This window comes from Myotis daubentonii, chromosome 11, assembly GCF_963259705.1.
Source record: "Myotis daubentonii chromosome 11, mMyoDau2.1, whole genome shotgun sequence".
Classification (NCBI taxonomy): Eukaryota; Metazoa; Chordata; class Mammalia; order Chiroptera; family Vespertilionidae; genus Myotis; species Myotis daubentonii.
This window is the reverse complement of record NC_081850.1, coordinates 66,786,260-66,804,184: the sequence shown is the minus strand read 5'-3', so window position 1 is coordinate 66,804,184 and position 17,925 is coordinate 66,786,260. Positions and strand designations below refer to the sequence as shown.

At 48.1% G+C, this 17,925-nt stretch overlaps 2 protein-coding genes and 1 pseudogene across 8 annotated transcripts in view; 2 read left to right on the top strand and 1 right to left on the bottom strand.

The window, feature by feature from the left end:
- Positions 1-17,925, top strand: part of LOC132212313 (translation initiation factor IF-2) — a 124,195-nt gene that overhangs the window by 87,362 nt on the left and 18,908 nt on the right. Inside the window, exons 6-7 of the mRNA XM_059657783.1 lie at positions 1,187-1,430; positions 3,580-3,684. The gene's annotated coding sequence lies outside the window, so the exon portion shown is untranslated. The remainder of the gene's footprint in view (positions 1-1,186; positions 1,431-3,579; positions 3,685-17,925) is intronic.
- Positions 1-17,925, bottom strand: part of GGTA1 (glycoprotein alpha-galactosyltransferase 1 (inactive)) — a 77,010-nt gene that overhangs the window by 43,680 nt on the left and 15,405 nt on the right. For 4 of the 7 annotated variants that reach the window (XM_059657773.1, XM_059657778.1, XM_059657780.1 and 1 more), the window contains exons 2-3: positions 17,537-17,699; positions 5,434-5,549 (exon numbers count right to left, since the gene is read on the bottom strand). The gene's annotated coding sequence lies outside the window, so the exon portion shown is untranslated. Of the gene's footprint in view, positions 1-3,776; positions 4,046-5,433; positions 5,550-17,536; positions 17,700-17,925 lie in introns of those variants that run through there. The other 3 variants (XM_059657781.1, XM_059657776.1, XM_059657774.1) reach the window with 3 other exon arrangements.
- LOC132211734 (thioredoxin-dependent peroxide reductase, mitochondrial-like) lies at positions 2,371-7,723 on the top strand (annotated as a pseudogene).

Here is a 17,925-nt window from a genome sequence, read left to right as displayed (position 1 = left end):
TGTCTCCCAGTGTGAGACACGTAACACAGAAAAGCACACAAACTCTCACGGTAGAGAACACCGAGGCCTACGTGAGAGAGAGGCAAAATCAGACACATCCCCTAATTGCCTCTCCATGCAAAGTGTTGATGATTTTTCCTTTTGCAAACTAGCATCAGAAATAATTCATGAAGGCCCTTTCTTTCTGGACTTCATAGATTGCTTGCGTTGGCCATTCATCATGATTGGAAGCTACCCAAATGAGCCAACATTGCATCCTTTAGCGAAGCACTAGATGTAGGTGTAGATGTGATTCTTGGGATCTGGAATGCACATCTCAGAGAAGGAAGGGTTGGCAGGGTGGCCAATGGGTCTTTTAAAACATTTTTCTATTTCTCCCTGGACAAAAATTAGGCATATGGCAGCTAGCGCGTGGTCTAAAAGTCTTTCTCTTATGTGTCTGTCTCTCAGAATTTTCAAAACTGTGTAATTCTGAAGCTGGGTGGTTGACTATCTTAGTCACCAACTAGGAAACATGGGATTGTGTCTAAATTCCCCATTTAAGGGGCAGAGCGCAGAAATAGGATTGCTGAATATTGACACCCTGCCTCACGTGGGAGCGTGTAACTGGGTCACCTGGCCCCCAACCCTGAGAGGACTTGGTGAACTCAGCCACACCCAGACCCACCAGAGCCCTCCTACCATCTCTCAGGCACTTGTCAGGTGCTACCTGTTTCTCTCTGAATCCATCCTACCTCCCACTGGGCTGCTCCTGGGCCACTCCCAGAACTCAGCCCCTGCACAGGTTCACAAATGAAACCACAAACCACACCCGACCCCACTCCACACCCCCCTCACCCCCACCCCCACTCACACCTCCACCTCCTGGAACACATGCAGATTGTGCTAAAAACCTGGGGGCATTTCTAAGGGCAGGGTCACCTTGTAAAGCCTGGTATTTCTCCACCTTTCCGGTTTTACCCTCCTCTTCCTTTTCCACTTCTATTTCCCTAGCGTGGCTCATAAATTAATTCTACCTTACCCCTCCCCTCCAACCTGTCCCACACAGAACAACACACACACACACACACACACACACACACACACACACACACACACACAACTTCGGTCTGGGATTCCAAACAGAAATCCTCTCTGAAAGGAATTGGAGTGGACTGAGGACCTTGTTTTCTTCATCTCATGTCAGGGGAAAGGTGAAGGTCTCAGATGAGTAACAGCTCAGAAGCCCTGGAAAAGCCATTATCTCCAGGAGCCGGAATTGCAGGGGACAGCAGTGGCAGAGGAAACCAAACCTTCCCACAACTGAAGAATCTTCCTCTGCCCGTGGCCCCTCCCGCAGCCCTGGACCCCATCCCCTGCTCACTCCAGCCTCACTCACTCCAGGACGATGGAGATGGAGTCAAAGACTGAGTGACAAGTGTTGTGAACAGGTAAGGGGAGGGGAAGGTGCAGGAGAATTGGGCATTAAAGACCTTGGGAAAAACTATCTTCTATCCTCCACACCCTCCACTGCAATGTTTAGATTCAACATTCCAGGTAGAAATGAGGCTAGCACTGACTCATTTAAGGTCCCTGGTTCATCCCAGGTTTCGGCACCAAATGTTAGGTTAGGTGGCTCAGGAGGCGGCGAAGGAAATAAAGAGAGTTGATCAGAAAAGGAAGGAAGGAAGGAAAGTTTATTCTGCGTCCCCAGGAGACCCATGTACCCTCAAGGAGAGGGCACGTGGATTCACGCCAACAGGGAGGGGGGCACTTTTTTTTATACTGCGGTTGGGTGAGGGGCGGGGACATGAGCTGAGGTATTCAGCTGATCAGCTGAAGAAGTTTCCACTGCAGGGGGTCAGCAGGGGTATTCAGGAAGGAGTCAGTATCTGTGAGGGGGTCCTGTTGATTCAGGGAGAAGCCAGTATGTGTGGCTGGCACGGTGATCTGTTAGAAATGCCAGGGGGAGTCCATTATCTGCATGTATCCGATCCTGGGCTCTCTCCGACCTAATATCTAGGCCTTGGGCAAGTTTTCCAACTCTCTGAGCTGCTACTCACACAAAAAAATGCAGCATCAAGCACCCTCCTCTGGGGGTCTCAAAAGTTCAAAAGGAGACCGTGTGTAGGAAACACATTGTGCTGGTGGTTAGTAATTGCTCCACCGATGGCAGCCACAGTGATGACACTTTTTAATGTGTGGCTCTGAAGGCAGAGAGGTGGCTTCACCTGAGAGGCAAGTGGGCCCCCAGGGAAGCACCACACAGAAGCTCAAGGCAAGCCCACCCCCATCCCAACTCTGACTTGAGACAGTCAGCTCCCCTCACCGCTGCCCAGGACCCAGGGCCCAGCTGCTCCTCGTATTTGCCCCACTGCCTGGAAATCAACCATGGCTGGAAGTCTCATTGTAAGAGGTTAGTTCACTTAGCCACGTGGAGCACATTTCGCTGCAATGGCCCCATACATTCCTTCAAGTACTGATAAGACTACTGGCCAACAAGAGTTAAGCCAAGAGGCCTACTTACCCAGAAGCCAATAAAACCTGGCGACAGGCCTCTTGCAAGAGTGGGTTGGGGGGTGGGAAGGCCTTAATGCTTCCCAGAAGTGAGGAATGTCCCCTGCTTGGGGGAGTCACTCCAGCCTTGGTGCTTGGCCTGGGGCAGCACACCCGCCTGGATCCCTGTGACAACCGAACCTAGGTGGACCTTGTAACACACAGGAGCCCTTCCTTTTATCGAAAGGACAAAGAGCTGAACTAGATGCTGTTCTGCTCCCTGCTCAGGGGTCTTGATGATCATGACCTCATGCCCATAACCTCCAGACGACCCCATCCAGGATCAAGAGTTGAGTTGTCTGGTGCTCTGGCCTGGAGCCACCTGAGCAAGAAACTGCCAAAAGACTTCCAGATGAGGCACCACCAATAATAAGTTGTGAAGCTGAAGGAAACTTTTCTAAACGCTCAGTAATAAAAAGCAACCGCCGATTAACCACTGCTAGAGGCAAAACTGTTTTGTCTTTCTTTTGTCTCTATTAAAAATGATACTACAAAATCACTGTCAGACAACAAGGCAACCCAAGAGTGTGCAGCCAAAAATATGACTGGTGCATTAGACACCTATATAATGCTAATCATTTTTACATTCTTTTCACATCATTTTATTATGCTGTTGTTGTCTGAATTTTGTCCTATTTGGAGTATCTGTCAGTTTTTGTAATTTTTGTGATATGTCTGCTCATATTCTAAATAAAATTGACCCTTGAACAATGAAGGGTACTTAATCCCTGCAGCTGAAAATCTTCATATAACTTTTGACTCCCCCAAAACTTAACTACTCATAGCCTACTATTGATGGAAGCCTTATCAATTACATAAACAGTTGATTAACACATATTTGTATGTTATATGTATTATATACTGTATTATTACAATAAGCTAAAGAAAAGAAAATTTTAAGAAAAATATGTTTACAGTATTTATTGGGGAAAAAATCCATGTATAAGTGGACCTACGCAATTCAAACCCTAGTTGTTCAAGGGTCAACTATATCCATTTCCATGACTAATATTGTATTTGCAATTTTACATTCTTTCTCTAAAGAAGACCCTGAAAATTGAATAAGCTTCAGGCCCTAACAACACTTGATGCTCCCAGACTGAATCAGGCCAGGCCCTGGGCTAACCACTTTGTCAGCAGTTTCTCAAGGTAAGCCTCACAGCAACCCTGTGAAGTCACTCTAGAATTATCCCCATTTTAAATATATGAAAATAGAGGCTCAGAGAGGTTAAGTAACTTGCCCAATGTCACACAGCATGAACCGGCCAACCTCAGGTCCAGGTCCTGGTCCAGGACATTGGCCTCTGGTGCCCACCATTTTCACCACTCTGTTCTCAGAAAACATGAGGGCCGAAGCCAGTTTGGCTCAGTGGATAGAGTGTCGGCCTGCGGACTGAAGGGTCCCAGGTTCGATTCCGGTCAGGGGCATGTACCTTGGTTGCGGGCATATCCCCAGTAGGAGATGTGCAGGAGGCAGCTGATCGATGTTTCTCTCTCATCGATGTTTCTAGCTCTCTCCCTTCCTCTCTGTAAAGAATCAATAAAATATATTTAAAAAAAAGAAAAAGAAAACATGAGGGCTTACAATGGATTAATCACTCAGGTCTCCTTGGGACATTCTCTCTTTTGCCTCTTATGATAATCACAGAGTGATTGGCCCAAAGCTAGCCAATCGGGCTAGCCTCATTGAGGGGCTGGCTTCCCCTTTGACCAGCTGGTGAGCACTGGCTCCTCCGCCATTCCCAGGCATCTCCTGTGTGCCTGGTGCAGGTCTTCCTCACTCACTCACTCCATCTGTTCATCCCTCATCATGGTCAGTGCCGTGGCTTTTCCACTGAGGAAACTGAGCTTTAGCGGAGGCTGAGATGGCAAGCTCACCCAGAAGGAGATGCCAATTTGAAAAGCAGACCCTGACTCCCAGGCCCAGCTCCTGACAGGGGGCTGTTGCTGGAGCTGAAGAGGGAGGGTGCTACTTTACCCAAAAACCTCTCTAAATTGGTGGGCGTAGGGGCCCTGGCCGGGTAGCTCAACTGGCTAGAGTGTTGTCCCAATACACCAAGGTTTTGGGTTCGATCCTCATCAGGGCACATAGAGGAATCAATGATTGCATAAATAACTGGAACAACAAATCAGTCTCTCTCTCCTTTCTCTCTAAAATAAATAATTAAATAAATGTTTACATAAATAAATAAATTGGTGGGCGTTATAGGGAAATGCTCCCCATTGGAAGAAACATGGTATAATTCCTGGAAAAACAGTGCATAGAAGGCTGTTTGCAGTTAAGTTTTTCATTATGAGGGTCAGGGTAAACACAGACGGAGGAAACAGACAAGCCTCAGACTAAATACATGGCTAAGTGTCACTCCAGCCGTCACAAACAGTACAACCTGTTCTCTGAGATACATCTTGTTGTACCTTTTCTTGAGTCCCTTCTGGAAATCTGAAGCCTGGATCCAGCCAGCTTTGCCTTGCTGCATGATCCCAACATTGTGCAAGGATTTTTCCAAGAGAAATAAGGTAAAGTAAACAAAGAGTCTACTGCACGGAGAGGGCTCCGCATCCACCTACGTGACCCCTGCACTGTCACCCTGAGTCCTGCAGAGAAAGCCCCAGGCTGCAGCCACAGCCCCGAGAGGTCCTGCCAGGGCAAGCCAAATCCAGGAAAACTTAGTGATGTCCCTGAGCCAACATCCGCCAGCTCCCACTTCTAGATCCCATGCCGGGGACAGAAGGACTTTGGCTTCTTCCAGAACAACTGAGTGGGGGGGGGGGGGGGACCAGCAAGAGGTTAGGGGAAAGCGAGGGTCCTCCCCCAGGTAGATCCTCACTGCTGCCTGCTCACAGTTCCCCCAGTGACCCCAACAAGGCAGAAGTAAATCATTCCAACATTTCACATACCTCATCGTCTGCTTCTCTCCTCCCAGAGTAAAAGGCAAAATAACAAAGTCCTGTTGAGCTCCGTTCTACAGAAGGAGGCAGGGCTGGGAGGAAGGGAAGGTGCTGTGGTCCAACTCCTGTCAAAAGAATAAACAGCTGTTTCAGGAAGAGTGGGGCAGACAAATCCCAGAGCAGCCAGAGGCTTTGTTCCCTGCTGGCCCTAGGAAATAGCTGTTTATCAGACTGTTGACTAAGAGCTACATGCCAAGGCAGAGCATATTTCTCTCTGGGCCCATGAACAGCCCAGCCTCCTTCATCAAGTGAAACTACAGGTCCAAACTAGGCCTGCTGTCAGAGGAGGGAAGGCTACCACCCCAGAGAGGGACACACAGGCCGCCCACGTCACCACTCCTTGGCAAAAATGGGAACTGTCCTGAACCCAAACAACCCCAAGTGACTACTATTAGGAACAGCCAATGGAGATATAAAATGAAACTAAACTAAAATAAAATAAACTTTTATATGTAGAGGGGTGGGGGAAGTACAATGTCCTCAAGACTGTTGCTGAAATGCTGCCTATATGTTCCTCAGAGTGAAGCCTGGCCTCTGCATCCTTTAGACCAGCAGTCGCCAACCAGCAGCCACTGGGGGTCCGTGAGGTCCGCAAGGTTGGCGACCGCTGCTTTAGACTTTGGAAGCTGTTTTGTTTGAACACTATTTTTATAGAATGTTATGAGTGAGATCTCCCGCTTTGCAAACCAAACTATAAGAACTTTAAAAGGCCAACTGGCTCTTTGGCTGAATAATGCTTAACCCTTCCCACACCCACCTCCTGCTCCCAAAATAGAATTTTCCAGCTGGACGGGACCTTAGAGCAATGCATTTTCAAACACCGCAGGAAAACTCTCAAAAACACATGAAGTCATTCTCAGAACTCCACTGTGTGAAACAAAGGTCAACGGAGTGCTGTGGCCAGAGCAGGGAAGTGAAGCTCAAAGCCCCCTATGCCTCCCCTCCCAAGTAGCCCCAGACACCTCTCATGAGTACAGTCTGGAAACCCCAGACTAAGAAGAGGGGACCAAGACCCGACAGGAAGGAGCCAAGGACCGCCCACCCCCACCCCTAAAGGCTGCCTAATCCAGCCTCTTCCCCACTCTTCTCCAAAGCACATTTCACAGCTCCTCCCCTGGGGCAGGAGCTGGTTGACCAGGAGCTTTAGGGTCTGGAAATTCTAACAACTTGCTTAAATCCTTCCTGCTGGTATCTATCAAAGCCGAATAAATGCCTACCTATGACCCAGTCATTCTACTCTAGGCCTGCATCCCAAATAAAACTCACATAAGCTCACCAAGAGACATGGACTGGAACATTAATAGGGCACCCAAAACTGAAAGCAACCCCAAGCCCTCGGTGGACCAGATCCAGCTTCCTGCCCCACCCCCACAGGCCCTATCTCATTCTCCCTGAAGCTTTGGTCCTCCGCTCCCTCCTCTTCCCCAAGGTGAGGGAGGTTGCTCAATTCAGTGGCTAGTCTTGTGAGGGCCATTTCTGGGGGCATCTCTGCCTTGGCAGCCCTTACGCCTGCTGCTTCTAGAAGAATGTGCTTGACAAATGTATTGTGGTTTCCTTCCAGTCAAGCAAAATTTGCTTTTAGCACCAGTTCCTCATCCTGTGCTCCTGGGGTCACTCAGCACACACCCTATTTTAAGGGTTACAGCCTTGTCAAAGGAGAGTTCAAAGAACTAAGCCTGTACGACTTAAGGGAGAAATACTAATATTTGATGCTCTTATTCTCTCCTTTGGATTTCACCTGGTGTGCCCTACAGAAATTATTGCTTTTCATGACAAAGCCACTGAGTTTCATGATGAGAACTGTGAAGTTGTTTCAGGGTCAGCGGATTCCCCACTATAGCCGTCTAGCCTGGATCACCACACTGAGGGAGAATGGCTGTTGGGGCCGCATGAATATCGCGCTACTGTCAGATTTGACTAAACAGACTTCCTGAGACTAAGATGTGCTGTTAGAAGGTCCTGGTCTTACACTAAGAGGTCTCTTCCTAGCTGACCCCAAAGGAGTCATCAAGCATTTGAATGTCAATGATCTCCCAGGGGGCCTCTGCCTGGTGAAAGCATTCCAGTTTGTGGGAGTCCATGGAGAAGTCTGCTTAGCAAACTGGACCCCGGATTCTCCTAGGATCAAGCCACGCCTGACTGCTTCCAAAGAATACTTTGAGAAGGTAAATCAGTAGGTCATCTGTGTGCACCTGCAGCTTCTCAAAAGAAGGAGTTGGAACTTACTTTTAGCATTGCAAAGATGATTACAGAAGGCAAAAAAAATAAAAAATAAAGCAGATCCTTTGTGATCGAATTGGGATTCGACGCACAGCACTGAGAATGAACCAGCGACAGCTACTAACATCAACAGGATGCATCTCACACGCACAGCATTGAGTGAAAGAAGCCCCGGATGGTTCTGTTTCTTTAAAGTTCAAAAACAGGCAAACCCTATCTATGGTGTTAGAAGTCAGAGTGGGGGTGGTAGACTGGGAGGGGACTGGTCATGTTGTTTCTTGAGCTGGGTAGTAGTTACACGGGTATGTCCACTTACTCATCACACATGGGACTTTTCCATGTGTATGTTAAAAACAGAAATGGCCAGGGACCTTCCTGCTGAAAGCTGCCTTCTCTTGGGTATTCTGTCTTCCCCTGACACTGGCTCAAGGGCCACAGAATAATCGACAGCCCTGCCTTTTCCTTCACCTGTGTTCCCTGTCCCAATACCAAGTGCCACCAAGCACCTCACTAGGGGTTCAGGGAAGATCTGTTGCGTTAATCCATCCATGAATCTGGACTTAAGGTCAATGCAGTAGGAAAGATAACAGAGTTTGGAGGCTAAGGAGCTGGGCTAAGATAAACTGGTCCGTTTGACGAGCAAGCACTGATCATGGGTCAGATGGGTCTCCCATTTTTTCAGTAAAGCAGCCTCTCCTTTTCCGAGTGATCCTCGGGATCACCCACCGGCGGTCAGGGAACAGGGGGGCTCTGGCAGCCTCGGTGACTGGCTCACCGTCACCAGCTATGGGTCTGCCATTGCTCTTTCCCTCAGCTGCGTCCAGGGGACCTTCTAGAGCAGCGGTTCTCAACCTGTGGGTTGCGACCCCTTTGGCGGTCGAACGACCCTTTCACAGGGGTCGCCTAAGACCATCCTGCATATCAGATATTTACATTACGATTCATAACAGTAGCAACATTACAGTTATGAAGTAACAACGAAAATAATTCTGTGGTTGGGTCACAACATGAGGAACTGTATTTAAAGGGCCAGAAGGTTGAGAACCACTGTTCTAGAGGCAGTGGACCCCAGACTGTTTAACCACAGCTGGACAGAGCCTGCAAACTGGAAGGCGGGAAATTGAACTAGAGTATCCAACCTGATCTTCCACCTTCCCTGACATACTCTCATGCTCAGACTCCCGAAAAAGGAGAACACACTTTTGGCTATTCCTTAAGTGACAGGCAGAGAACCACAGCAAATGAGCCTTGGCTGTATGGCTCTACGGATCAAAGGAGGCCAGAGGCTGTCCAGGCAAGAGCTTAGCAAGGTGCCTGGCAGGGCTGACTAATCTCATCATTCTAACCTTATCATTCGATGGGTCACTAAGGCCCCCTCCAGTCTGAACAGCCATGGATCTGGATCTGTCAGACAGCAGACAGCATTCAGTATCTGCCCATCTGCCAGACCCCGAGTTAAACGATTGCAGGGCCTGGGAGTTGCGGCCAAGGAGGCTACATCCTGGGAGTGGGGAACCCTGGCTTGCATCCCAGACAACCTCTTGTTGGGGAAAATGAAGGTCAAGATCCCCACCTGGCTTACCTGTGAGGATACGAAGATTAACTGTTCTTGTCAAAGAACACTACAGACCAAAAAGGTTGTAGGCTGTCACTATTTGTTTAATCCTAAACATGTTTAGGGCAGCCACAAAGGACACAATGGCTGATGCTTGCATGTGACAGAGCAGTTTGGTTGGTTTCCTCCTCTGTGTTGGGGATAACCATCATCCCCACCTCTCTAGGTGGATGAGGGGTGGTAGATGTGGCGGTTACAAGCAGACACCCTGAGGCCAGGCTGGCTGGATTTGCATCCCCAGCTCTGCCTCTCTTAGGCTATGCAATCCTGGGTAACTTAACTTTTCTGTGCCTCTGTATCTACATCTGTAGCCAGGTACCAGGTTGCAGTGGATCAGGGAATGAACCTCAGGTGAGGCAGTGATGTCAGTAAGTGTAAGGACCCCTTTCTTACCAGAGGGTGACAGCTAGAGAGGTCCTAGAGGAAAAGGCAGATGACTCCGGAGTACACTACGGGCAGTGGGATTGCCTTGATGAGACAGAGTCAATGAGAGAAGGGCTTTGGAGATTCAGAGGAGGGAAAGGACAGGGAGGAAGAGCAACCTTTGGGGGAGGATGGAAGGGTTCCCCTAAGACAGGCAGAAGGTGCTTCCCCTTGTGCAAAATGGAAAGATACAGAATGGGAGGGCTGGTGATAAGTTTGGGGGATAAAGTAGGCAGTTGACAAGTTCTAATTCAGAGCTATTGAAGTATGAAGACAAAGTGGGTGGGGTGTGCAGGTGGCAGAGAAGCTGGGGGGGTGGGGGGGGGCGTGCAGAATCGTCACCGGGAGCCTTGAATCCCCACTGTACATCTTATCCTGATGATGCTAGGAATCCTTCAGTGACATAATTTGCTTTATTTAGAAGAATTAGATGGCTGCAGGCTGAGTGTGGGTGGGAGAAGGAAAATCTCCAGCCAAGGAAACCAGCTAAGGGACTGCTGGCTGATGTCCAAGTGAAGGAGTGGAGACCTGAACCAAGGGACTGAGATGGGAAACAGCAGCATTGAGAGAAATGAAGGAAGGGACATCTTGAGACCTTGGGTTACATGAAATCAATGATCTTTCAAACTTGGTATCAATGTCACCTTCTTGGTGAGAACTTCCTGGAATTAAAATGACTTTCCTTTTGTAGTTTATTTATTTACATTTTAAATTTCTTTCTTCCTCTACCAGAATGTCAATGCCATGGGCAAATACTTTTGTATGTTTTGTACCACATGAAAGTACCTATTATAGCACCTGGCACTCATACATCTCTGTAGGCTAAATGCATGCCTAGTACAGTGCTTGGCACCTAAGCGTTCAGTACATGTGAACTGCTTCTAAAATTGATGGCAATCATAATATCAACAATAACAGTGGGCAGTGGGATCAAGGGAGTGAAACACTCATGAGTCCAGGCCAGTGCTACTCAAAGTGTGGCTCGTGAACACATCACCTGGGAGCCTGAGAAATACAGAGATCAAGCCCACCCAGCCCCAACCAATCAGACCGTGCAGGGTAGGCCCAGGAATCTGTGTCTGCCGAGGTCTCCAGGGGATCCCAAAGCTCACTCAAGTTTGCCCAACTGCCTGGGCTGGTTTCCAGGTTTCTGATTGAAGAGGGAGAGTGGATGGTGTTGTTGACTGGAAAATGGAGTGGAAGGAATTGGAAGTGGAGGAAAGCTGATGAGTTCCTTTCTACACGTGTTGAGTTTGAAGAACTTGCTGGGACCAGTCAGCTCAGCAAAGACATCCTAGAGAGACAACCAGGGAGGAGCCCGATTTGGAAGTTGCCAGCAGAAGGCAAGAGTGGGCAGGTCTGATGTGTGCTGCTGATTGAAAGCAAAACGGGGCGTCCTTAACGGGCACCTCCCTGAAACCTGAGTGAGTGGCACAGCCCAGAAGCAGGAGAACACCAGAACAAAAGGGCGAAGGCTAGAGAGGCTGCCAGGACACAGCGTGAGGGCTGCAGGGCAGAGTTGGGTAAGCTGCGCTTCGGTCCAGTCTAGGTTCTGCGCTTGCCTTCCTGCCCCCGCAGCACTCTTATCGGACCACTTGTGGCCCCATTTGCCTATGGAAGAGAGAAGGAGGCCTAGACATGTGCTGGCAAGGGTGCAGTGATCTGAGAACCCCAAGGTCTGCCAGGCAAAGAGGTGTGGCACACACAGAGGTTCTGTTCTCAGCTCTGCCACCAGTTCCAGGTGGCTCTCTGGTGCGCCTGGTTGATTCCCACCCTGCCCCCTCTGTTGGATGGAAAGGTTGGGCTAGTGTGTCTTACTCTGCCTTGTATCCCAGTTCTGGGGTTCATATCACCTTTCACACCCAGTCCCAGACTCCAGGCGGAGACCCCCTGCATAGGAGCTGTTGGTGCTTCCTGAGCCGTAGGCACGTCATGAGGCTGTGGAGAAGTAAGGAGAGGAGAGCGTGGCTTTGGGTGGAGACCAGAAGGACTGCCTAATCCAGCTGTGGGCAAACTACGGCCCGCGGGCCGGATCCTGCCCGTTTGAAATGATTAAAACTAAAAAAAAAAAAAAAAAAAAGACCGTACCCTTTTATGTAATGATGTTTACTTTGAATTTATATTAGTTCACACAAACACTCCATCCATGCTTTTGTTCCGGCCCTCCGATCCAGTTTAAGAACCCATTGTGGCCCTCGAGTCAAAAAGTTTGCCCACCCCTGGAATCCAAGGCTTACCCAGCTACCATCAGAACTGCTGAGAGTCAAATTCTAAAGAAGCCTTCTCCTCCCCAGCTAAAACGGCCCACATGAGAGGCCTGGAGCCAGCCAGGGGCATTCACATGGCGGAATTGAAAGTTTTCTGGCTGTTTCCTGTCCTCCCTCTCAGAGGCAGATTCGGGCTCTTAAGGGGCCAGCTCCCAGTCCCTGTGCCCCTCTGGCTGGCCAATGGCACAGTCTTCTGGGTTCAAATCCTATCGCCCCTACTTTCTTGCTGTGTGATCCTGGATAAATCATTTCATTCTCTCTCAGCCTCTGTTTACTTATCTGTGAACCAGGGATAATAATTCCTACTCCTTGAGTTGTTGAAAGGATGACCAATAACATCTGTAAAGTGTCTAGCACCTACTAGGTACTTAGAAAGAAGCAACTTGTATTATTATCACTGGTGCCTAAGAGACGGGACTGTCTCCACCTCCTCATGGGGCAGCAGGCAGGCTCCCATAGAAGTCAGGGATAGGCCTGGGTGTTGGCAAAATGCATGACCTTGGGCAATCACTTAAATCTTCTGGGCTCTGTAAAATGAGAATAACAATGCCTCTCTCTTAGACCACGGTAAATGAGATGGTCACATAAAGTGCTTGGCATGGGGCCGGTATTGGAGCAAGTGGCCCATAAATTGTAGCTATTCAATTCCCATTAATGATTATTCCAGAACTCTCCACCTCACAGACTCTGGCACCACTTTTCTGTGTCCACAAAGAGTCCACTATGTTCCCGTCTCCTTTACACAAGGTGTTTTCAAATCCTCCCGCCAGCTGGAGCCCCTACAACAACCTGTGAGGCAGGGTGGGTGCTTCTCTCACCACATGCACAGGAGTCTGGTGACTTGCCCAAGGTGACTGTAGCCACGAATTTCTCCAATCTCCTCCTGACCCACAGAAAGTCTGCATGTCACTGATTCAGAGTTGAAGGGAGTAATGTGTGAATTGTTTATTCATTCATTCAACAAATATTTATTTAATATAAGCACCTATCATGTGCCAGGCACCATTCAGACTGCTAGGTCCACAAGGATCAGCCAATATGTCCTCTAGTGGGAAGCTGAGCCTAGAACACAACTTTCCTGCCACCAAACGCATGCAAACTGAGGTGAATGTCCTCTGACCCCCAAACATTCAGGCCTTCCCTACTCTAAGCTCCATGGACTTCTGGAGGACTCAGAGGGCAGTCGCACATGCCACCTTGCCCACGTGGCTGGAGGTCACTCTCCTCTCAAGTATGTCCTCAGTCTTCTGAATGGCTTCATGTTACAGATGAGAAAACTGAGGCACCAAGGAAGGGAAATGACCTATCCAGGCCACTCAGCAAGGACAGGAGGAGCCCAGGACTGGTGTCCAGGTGTGACATCTCTCCAGGACAAGTTGCCTCTTAACCACAGCACAGGAAACTGATGAGCGCAGGGACAGCGCGGGGGACTGCAGTCAACGGTCTTCCCGAGTTCCCTTATCTGGGCCCACCTGAAAACCCCCAGAAGCAACTGACAGGGTGGCCACACGACTTTCCTTCCCCACCCACACTGCTCTTGAATAAGTTGGGGGAATGCCACAGAAATGCCACAGGAAAAAGGTGACCATTGTGTGTGGACTGCAGATATTCGATTCAGAAAGAACATCCCTCACTCAGACACAAACATAAAATAGCTCAGAAATGGAGTAAAAACACCAAAATATGTGCCCCACTTAGGACACATCACATGGGTCTGTTATGAAGAATGTGGTGTGGAAACCCTGATTGGACCCCACTGCCTCTGCCTTCCCCATGGGTCTAGCCCAGCCGTGGGCAAACTACGACCCGCCAGATCCGGCCGTTTGAAATGAATAAAACTAAAAAAAAAAAAAAGACCGTACCCTTTTATGTAATGATGTTTACTTTGAATTTATATTAGTTCACACAAACACTCCATCCATGCTTTTGTTCCGGCCCTCCGGTCCAGTTTAAGAACCCATTGTGGCCCTCGAGTCAAAAAGTTTGCCCACGGCTGGTCTAGCCCCTAGAGCTCTTAGCAGTATCACCTGCTCTCTTTTCCTGGCTTCTGCATTCTTTGCTGAGACACTGGCAATCGTAGGTGCCTTATTGTTCCTTTGCTTAGCACTTGGGGCTGAGAGGTGGCTTTGGACTTTTTCCCCTCTCCATGTGGCTCCTCGGCAGTCAGTGGAAAGCCTAGAGACTGTTCTGTCTGAGCAACCAGGTCGGTGACTGCAGCAGCTTGCGGAGTTGATGTTAGCATGCTAGGCACGGAGGGAATACTCTACCTGGGGTACTCCTAATGTACTACCACACATTTCCGGCTCTCCACCTTCACAGGATGGTATCATTTCCTGGTCCCCCTTGTGGTTGGATAGGCCCATGTGACTAGTCTAATAGGAGTGAGCCCAAGCATTTCATTGCCGATGAAAGACCTTCTAGGGTTCTCTTTCTCTCTGCCATGGAGTACATTCAAGAAGGTGACTGCTCCATCAGCCTAGCTCCTTAAATGAAGACCAGCCCCCAGCTGATCCAGGATGCTCATATTAATTAAAATCAGAAATGAACTTTTGTGGGTTTGGCCTCTAAGATTTAGGGGTTGTTTGTTACTGCAGCATAACCTACTCAATTCATCTTACACAGAGTAGGATATTCTCTAGATATTAGTCTACCCACTTCCCTATAAAACCTTTACCCTCCTTATCATGATAACCCTGCAAGAATAAAGGAAAGTGAAGTAGAGGCAAGAACACTTTCCCATTGTCCTGTAGAATTGTTTTCTCCTTAAGTCCCAAAGATGGGTGAACATTCAGTCAAATCTGAAAGAAGAAAGTTCAGAGTGGTGTTCTCTCTGGCCTCTCTTTCCTATGAAATAGGAAGCTAGGTGATGCATGATGAGAGCAGGTGGGGCTAGCAGCCTGAGAGCCACCCAGGTTAGGAGCAGATGCCATGAGCACTGAGAGACAAGAGACGAGGACACTGACCAGGGACCAGGACACAGGGTGCCAAGCAGCCCTGCGACCCTGCTGAGGTTGTAACAGAGCAGCTACACAATCCCATTCAGCATCCCAGGGACAGTGGCAGAGATGGCAATTCGCTGGATTCATTGGCAGTTAGGGACTGACTGGGGGGGGGGGGTACAGAAAGTTAAGGAGGGAGATGTGGCTAATGAGGGACACATGATTTAACTGGCTGATGGAAAGGAAGGAGATGTAGCTTACAGTGGCCCTATCAAGTAGATTCTACCAGTATCCCCATTTTACAGGGGAGAAAACCGAGGCTCAGAGAGGGGATATCTCTTGCCCATGCTCAGATAGCTAAGGTCAGAGCCAGAACTGACCCAAGTTGGGCTGGCACAAAAGCATGGTGCACTCTCAATCAGAAGCCATTTCACTCTCTCTAGCCCTTCATCAGGCTATAGTCCTACACCTTTCATTCTACCTTTAATTGTGAACTCCTGAAGAGTAGAAATCTATAATAATAATAATAATAATAATAATAATAATAATAATAATAATAGCAGCAGCAAGTGCTACCATTTATAGAATGCTTACTACATGCCATGCCATGTTCTAAACACTTTACACTCATTATTCAAGTCTCAATAAACTCTGTGAGGTAAGTACTGGAATTATCCCCATTTTACAGTTGAGGAAGCAACTCAGTTTGAGCTGAAATTATAATGAACATAATTCATTAATATTATAACTATATAGTTCAATATGACTCATTTCCTCTATAATCCCATTTTATTTTTCCATTTTGAAACATTCTCAGAAAGGGACTGTCTGCAGGCTTCATCAGATGTGAAAGGAGTCCACAGCGCTATGAAGGTTAGGCAACCCTGTGGAGGCAAGTGCTAGGGTTCCAGGGGCAGGATTCTATCTCCCATCTATGCCACAGAACCCGGAGTTCCTGGCTGGTACTGGATAAGGGACCCTATTCCCATCTTCATGCAAGGATGGGAATGAATACTAGCTACTTTAACCCATCCACACATCATGAATACATAGATGAATACATGAATACTTTTATTTCAGTAGTGTAAGCCCATGTGTGACATTCATCATAATACACAAGTCACTTCTTTCCCCAACTGAAAAACAATGTTAGCCCCCAGTGTACTAATTAGAAAAGCATTAGTTGTTGTGATTGCAAATTGGGATAACAGGAGGGTTTGCAGCAGCCACCTCCGGCTATGATGCTGGCTAGCCCCCACCCCAGACTCTGCATCCTTGAGAGCTGATTGGCTGACCCCGCCCCACTGGACTTGCTTTCTTAGCATCTGCACACTGGCTCAGTCCAGGTAGTGCTTACATAGTATTCCCTTCTGTATATGACCGATATGAAATTATACACAGACTATGGTCTAAAGTTTTATAAAGTAAATTCTAGACATCCAAACAGATACACCAATCACAAACCAGGCAGAGCCCTCTGGATTTCAGACAACCCGGGCTATTGTGGGACTCAGGGACAAGGTAGCTGGGGCCAGTGTTCCCTGCTCAGGCCAGACAGCTGCTCTCCTTGCCAGTTGGCCAGGGCCAAGGGCTGAGCCTCAGGACAACCAGGTACCTGTCCTGGCACTGCCCTGATGGGCTGAATGACCTTCTGTAAGTTGTTGACCATCTGAGCCTTGGCTATCTTATCCTCCAAATATGGGGCTGTACCAGATCCAAGTTCAGTCAACAAACAACCACAAAGCACCCACTGTGTGCCTGGCACTGTGAGGAATGCAGAGGAGCTAACATTCTAGTCCGGGATGTTGGCCTGGAAGCAATTAGCTATTACACACGGCAGAAAGAAGTGTGAGTGGAGACGGATGTCCCATGTTGTGCTCTGGGGCCACAGAGGAGGGAGTCAGCAGTCTTGCTTGGGGCTGTGCAGCCGGCTTCAAAGAGGAAGAGGCTATTTTTGAACTGGGCCTCAAAGCATGAGTAGGAGTTCCGTGGGTGGGGTCGAAGGGCAGGTACCTATAAATGCAGGGAGCTGGAATGGCGAGCACTCCACAGAGGCCAGTGTGGACTGTGGAGCTGGGGGCTCCAGTCCTGGTCACTTCCACATCCCCAGTTTTGGAGACGAAGGAAGAATCCTGAGAACCTGTATTTTTAAGAAGCTCCCAAAGTGATTCCAACATGCAGGCAGTGGCTGCTTTGTGTAGAGATGAAAATTAATAAGTGTACAAAAATGAACTTGACCCCAGGCAAGTCCCTCTTTCTCAAGATATCTACCCATCTTTCAAGTGCTGGATCAGACTGGTGGTTTTCAAACTGTGTGCCAGAGAACCCCAGAATCTCCCTAGATCTCCCAGACTCTCCCTCAGAGAGGAGAAGCGAAGGTCGGAGAGAGCAAATCTCTGAGCCGCTATGCACCCTTCTTAGATCTTCTCTCCTTTTATCTGCTTGCTATCACACACTGTGCTTTTATCTGGTATTTTGTTTGTAGTCAGGTTTCCCTGGCTACAAAGAACTTTTAAAACCATTGACTTGGATGACCCCCAGGAATCTCTAAGGAAAAATTTTTTAATTCCTTAAAGGCAGGAACCTACCTTTGTTGAGTATTTCTCAAACAAGTATGAACAGAGACCATTAGGCTATTTACCAGAAGCAAGTTATTTTATCATCATCATTTAAAATATTTTGCTGTGATCCAGAAATTAATGAGTGGAGGAGGAAAATGTGGCATAGCAATGCAATGGAATACTATGCAACCTGTAACAAACAATGTTTTTATTATGAAATAGTTAGTAAAATGGAAAATTAAGTGAGAAAATCAGAAATTTTCAAAATTCTTGGACAGGGTGGTGGTTCCTCGAAAAATTAAACATAGAATTACCATACAATTCAGCAGCCTACTTCTGGGTATGCATATAAAAGAATTCAAAGGAGACTCAAAGAGGTATTTGTATACCAATGCCCAACCAGCATTATTCACAAT